Source organism: Cynara cardunculus (genome assembly GCF_001531365.2).
Source record: "Cynara cardunculus var. scolymus isolate 2C chromosome LG 9, CcrdV1, whole genome shotgun sequence".
In the NCBI taxonomy this organism is placed as follows: domain Eukaryota; kingdom Viridiplantae; phylum Streptophyta; class Magnoliopsida; order Asterales; family Asteraceae; genus Cynara; species Cynara cardunculus.
Genome location: NC_037536.1, coordinates 15,827,030 through 15,833,818, shown reverse-complemented (window position 1 = coordinate 15,833,818; position 6,789 = coordinate 15,827,030).

Sequence of the window (6,789 nt, the reverse complement as noted above, 5' to 3'; positions counted from 1 at the left end):
TAATTAAAAAAATTTGAGGTTATTGGGTTGTTCTTGCATTCTCGTAAATCACAGGGGTTCTCGTTTGAACCTCCACCTATATATATATATATATATATATATATATATATATATGAGTTTAATCATTTGAGAACTCTAAAATTTGTGAGATCTGTGAGAACTTCTACCTTAAGGTTTTGTTTCATATAATTTTTTTCGTCTAAATATAGTGTTTAATATATTGATTAACATTTATTTGTTTCACATTGTGTTTATCATATGCATTTGGTTTACAATGTGAAACTTTTTTATGTGTAACTTTTGTTTCACAAAAAAGTAAAAAGTGTGTATATTGTGAACCGAGTACATGTGAAAAAACACATCGTGAAACAAATATATGTTAATCAATATTCTAAATTTTAGTTTTAGATGGAAAAAATCAATGAGATAACATTTGGTGCTCAAGTTCTCAATGTTATCACAATTTTATGGGTTCTCAAAAGAAGATCTCTGTATATAAGGAAACAAAAACATATATAAATGAACACAAATAAACCTTTACCCAATAAGCATGTGGTAAACGGACTCTTAATACTATCTTGAACTTTTGGATCGCAAGATAAGTCTTTGCTATGGATTTTATTAGTTTCCCACTTTACCCTCAAACCCTACAAGTTTAGCGGGTTAGCTCAACTGACAATAAGACTTGGAATTTCGGGGATATTCCTTATATGTCACAGATTTGACTCCTGCAAAACCATTGAGGCTTTTTCTAGCTGTTCTCCACGACTCCTAAGATTAGTCGAAACGCTTACAAGCTGACCCAAACACCCTAACAGTAAAAAAAAAGCACATGCACCTTTTTTGGAAGGAAAATTGCACTAAAATGGAACTAACTTTCACCCCATTCTTATTTTAGGGAACCAACTTTCAAAATTATCATTTAGGGGTCTCTATCAAACTTTTTGTTTATTTAAGGATCTGGTTGACCTGTTAATACTGACATCATCCAGATCTTTTGCCAACTAAGATATTCCACGTCATATTAATTTTTTATTTTAAAACTAATATTCCACGTCAAATTTAAAATTACAAAAGAATTATAGAAAAATAACTAAAATTTATTTTTTTTCAAAAATTATTGTAATAAAATCTATTTTTCATTCCAAATCTCGTTTTTTTTAAATATTCAGATATCAAATTGAAGATTTATTCAAAAATGAACTTCTTTACTCACAATTTGATATCTGATTTAAAAAAAAAACGAGATTTGGAATAAAAAACGAATAACTTTTGGGAAAAAAAACGAATATTAGTTATTTTTCTATAATTATTTTGCAATTTTAAATATGACGTGGAATATTAGTTTTAAAATAAAAAAAATATTATGACGTGAAATATCTTAGTTGTCAAAAGATCTGAATAATGTCAGCATTAATAGGTCAACATGTCAACTAGACCTTTAAATAAACAAAAAGTTTGATAGAGACCCCTAAATGACAATTTTGAAAGTTGTTTTCCCAAAATAAAAATCAAGTGAAAATTGGTTCTATTTTGATACAAATTTTGTTTTTGAAACCATAAATATTTTCATCAACCATTTCAATTGAGAGAGTTTTTTTTTTTGTAGTAAGGGTGTCCGGGCCAAAGCCCAACTAATCCCCGGCAAATTTGGAGGCTAAACATGACCCCACTTAAATGTCGCCAACACTCCCTCCTAGGGCTCGAACTCGGGTTCAATTGAGAGAGTTTATGGAATAATTTTTACTTTCCCTCTCCCTATGATGTAAACTTGTAGTTTTCCAACTTTGGCACTTTCTCTTGGATCTTTTCACCCTTTTGAGATGAAATTTACTTTTTTCTCAAAAAGGGTCAAAAGTGTGTGGTTCCATTGGTTTTTTTAAAACCACGGAGTGTTTGGATCGTTTTATGCATACGTTGACTAATCCTAGGGGTTTCGAGAACATCTAGAAAAAGTCTTCGATAACCTTGTGGAACTCGAACCGATTATCTCTGAGTAGAAACCTCAAACACCTACGTTTTATACTTTTATTGTCAGTTGAGTTAACCTCATATAAGAACACGTCTGGTCTGCTTCAGAAATGGAAATGAGCTGTAAATGGGAACGAGCTTCATTTCCTCCAGTTTTATAGATGATGTTTTATTACTACCCAGTATCTGGTAATTGCGAGGTCCCACTAGAAAAGCGGCTTGTACAACTATTCTCGAAAAATTTGGGTGAGCTATGACCAACCTGTTAAGATTAATAAACATACATGAACAATATAAAGTAATTTTAGACAGTTTTATCCATCCAATTTTGTAAGTGTGTGTATGTGTGTGTTGATTGGTGTGAATTTGAAATTTTTTCCCTTTGCTTTTGTCAATAAAAAGTTGTAACATCACATGGGAGAATGAGTCTTGCTTGGTGTAGTAGTTGAGATATTGCATAATTGCATCATCAACTTTTATATATATATATATATATATATATATATATATATATATATTTTGAAGTATATAATATTTATATACATCAAATATAAGAATAAACTCACACACCCTCCTCATTTTTGGTAAGGTTTGAACCCCAGATTCATAGGAGACCAAAGACTACAATACCGCTAGGTCAAATAGACCATTTGATTCTATACATATATTTGTTGCAAAAAGGAGAAAAAGGATTGAAGTAAAAGCATTTATACCATGTTTGAAAGTTTCCTACATTATTATTACCTTCAATTATGATGTATAAAAAGGGTTGTTATAATTGTACCTTATGGAGGTGAAATTTGTACATTCTATTTTGATGTTTTATGTGTCAAATACGTATATGTACTTGTTAGTTATGTATCTGATTTCCATGCCCTTTTTGAGTGAGCGGTTTTTTAAGCCCAGATTGGGTTGGGCTCTGGGCTTTGGGTTGAAAAGGGTTTGATAGGGCTTTTTCAGTTGTGCAAATTGCATGAAAAAGTAACGTACTTTAACTTGATTCCTATTTTGAGGTAACGTACTTTCAAAACTTCAATTTTGATATCTAAGATGTAAAGTTTTAAACATGTAAGTACCCGAGTAACAGATTGAAGCATTAACCGTTTATCATGTTGATGTGCTGAGTAATGTGGTATCCAAATTGGTATTATTTGTTGACGTGGTTAGTGACATGAATTTTTTTAATCTAAAATTAGTCTTCAACCGGTTACTCGGGTACTTAAATGTTTAAAACTTTATATCCTAGGTACAAAAATGGAAGTTTTGAAAGTACGTTACCCCAAAATAGGAATCAAGTTAAAGTACGTTACTTTTTCTTGTAATTTGTCCTTTTCAGTTTTAACTAGGCTTTTTCAGATCAAGCTTGAACTTTTTTGTGCATCATTAATTTAAATTGAGACCGTTAGTGTATGTTATAAATTACGTGTTGGTGCATTACGAAACTCCGTAAAATGGACCGTTGTTCATTTTGTTTAGTTGTGAATCTTATTTTTATACCACGAGCAACAATTACGTATTTATTCCCTTTGTGTTATAAAAGCGGACTTAACAGTTATCTAATTCAGTCATTACTTAAAAATTACATAAATACCCAATTATAAATCTAATTAAGAGGCCATTTATCAAACGCTTATCCGGGTAAGCGCTTACCTAGTCACATTACCTCATCGGATGAATATGGTAAGGACCAACAATCTTACCTTGTAAGAGCGAGACAAGAACCATGAGTATTACCCTTGTAAGTGAGGGCAACGACTCTTATCGGGTTAATTGTTGCATATGATGTCGTTTTGGTGAACCAACATCTTACCCGGCAAGTAAATAATAGTGTTAAATTTTACTGATAAACACTTATCGATAAGTGTTTGGTAAAAAAAACAAACAAAACCCTTATTTAACTTTTATGCCATAATTATTGTGTTGGTTGAATGTTTACACATTTAGGAAACCCATTTGCAAGAGAAAACCATATAATAAAATTTATGCATTATTGAAGTTCAACAAGCAGTCCCGACACGGTGGGGAACCCGGTTCATCTGACCCGAACGGGGACGGGGATTCCCCGCTAAAACGGGTACCGGGGCCGGGGATCCCCGGTAGACTCAAACCGGGGACGGGGCCGGGGACGGGGAATGTTACTCAAAACGGGGCCGGGGATCCCCGGTATAATCAAACTAAAGCATACTTTTTACCGGGTTTTGACCGGAGATTGACCGGGGTTTACCGGGTTTTGACCGGGGATTGCTATAATTTGACCGGGGACGAGATGATAATCCCCGTACCCGTCGGGGACCGGGACCGGGGCCGGGGCCGGGGGCCGGGGATTACAAAACCTGCCCCGTTGCCATGCCTAGCAATATGCTCTCAACCACTTGACCAAATCAAAAATAAGAAAAGAGACACCCCTCATTTTGTAACGAACAAATTTTGATAAAAACTCTTAAAAACCATTTTTTATGCATAAAATATTGTTTATTGATGTATATTACTTAAAATTCAATATTACAAGTACATTTTGCATAAATACAATTTATTAAAACTCTATTTTTGAATTCGTGTAACTAACTGCTATATAAACATAATTAAATAAATGATAAAAATCTCATTATAAATATAAAAAATTAAAATGTAATTAGGATAATCGTTGAGTTATAACAGAATACTTAATTATCATGCTTATAAAAATTATATTATTAAACAAAAATAAATTACTTTGTTATTAAATCTAAATTAAATTACAATAAAAAAATGAATTAAAAAAATTACACAGAAGACGAGATCTTTTGAATAGTTAATTTAATACTAATATCAATATTTTTTTTTTCAAGTTTATATTTCATTCAAAAACAAAAATATCATCGTTTTCTAAAAACCACATAAAAACCATATTATATCGACAGAGAAAATGAATAAAATGAAACATTAAAATCGATATATATCTCGCTGCATTGTTCGAGTACCCTTCTAGTAAAAAAATAATGTCAATTTATATCTGATTCTTTTTTAATGGACATATCTTATTAAACATTAGAAGCACTCTGAAGTCGTTATAACTGGGTTTTTCCCCCATCAATGCCAAACTTTAATAAAAGAGAGCATCGTTTGATGTAAATGTATGTGATGATAGATTCAGATTCTGTAAGTTCAATCGTTTAAAGTTCAAATATGTACAAAATTAATTTAAAAAAAAGATGCATCAAAGTCACGTAGGTACACAAAAAATAATGTCAATTTTTATACGACCCCTTTTTTTAGTATATAATATTTATATACGGTAAATAGAACAAATAAACTCACACACCTTCCTCACCTTCCGTGAGGTTTGAACCCCTGACATCCTAGGAGGCCAAAGACTCACATGCCGCTAGGCTAAAGGCCCTTTTGGTTATGGACATATCTCGTTGAGCATCAGAAGCATTGTGAACCTCGTTATAACTGGTTTCTTTTGTTAATATCAAACTCTAATAAAGAAGAGCATCATCTGATTAAATGAATGTGACGATGGATTCGAATTCTGTAAGTTCAATTATCCAAAATTCAGATGTCATAATCGTAAAAGAAACAAAAAGATGCATTAAAGTCACATATATGAGTTGAGGCAGGTGCACCGTGCATATCCCTTCCAAACCGCAACATTTTGTTTGATATTATTTTTATGTGTGTCGTTGTCTAATATATACCGAGCCTAAATTGATATGGGTGGGTCTCACTCTTTTGACAATTTCATTTCGAATGTGAGTGGAACAATATGTTAAAATATATGATAGTGAAATACCAACCAATTTACTGATTAGACATAAAGCCAGTAGTCGCTGATGGCATAAAAACCCCTGAACTGACTGGTAAGAATCTTGTGAGGTAGATGCAATTGCTGATAAATTGACGTTCAATAAAATAAGCAAAATGGCACGTGGTGGCATACGTAATTTATCTGCATTCGGTATACTTGTGTTTGATTTTTTTTTATTAACATGAATATCCACCCCGTTATGCAAGCCGTATAATCCCAAAACGACCACCTGCTTTGCGGGTTGCCCAGAGTCACCGCATTTGAACCTCCGTGACCACAAAGGGTTTTTTATTTCTCCTTGGATTTGAACCTGGAACCTCGAGACACTTTTAACCTTTGGAGCCCAAGCTCAAATCAATCAGACACCACTCTTATAGTTCTTATGCTTGATTATTCCGATTCGTACATGCGGATTTGACCTAATAAAGTAGCAAAATTCAAAACAATTAATATCAAATGATCTAAATCTGACTTAAAGAAATTAGATACCGATAAACCATTCATTTTGTGATAAATATAAATGATTATATATAGAGAGGTGAGTTATTATGCAACCCTTTACATCGCATGCACCAACTATGAGAAATCCACCAATCCACATATGATGTGTGAAGTCAGAATTGAACGATAACGGAATTTCGATCGGAGGCGTGCAAAGGTTTCCTCGGGCCGGACGGAGATTGGCTGTACAACCAATACAACTCAATCTCAACCGTCCATTTAATTTGATGAATATGTGATTTCATAAAAGTTTTGATTGTTTTCTAATATAAAGTATTAATCATAATTATTGAACTCTAGTTATCTTCCATAAATATTAAAATCATAATAAATGAACTTTCATCATTTTCATAAATATCTAAATTAATTAGACATTAATCGTACAAATAAATATGGTTGTATTAAAATATACCTTCTTTATTTATAATTGTAGTATCTTACCAAAATCTTCTGATACCCCATATAACAATAATAGTGTGATGTGTGGACCATACATTAATAAAAGCCTTGTGGCACCATCAACTACC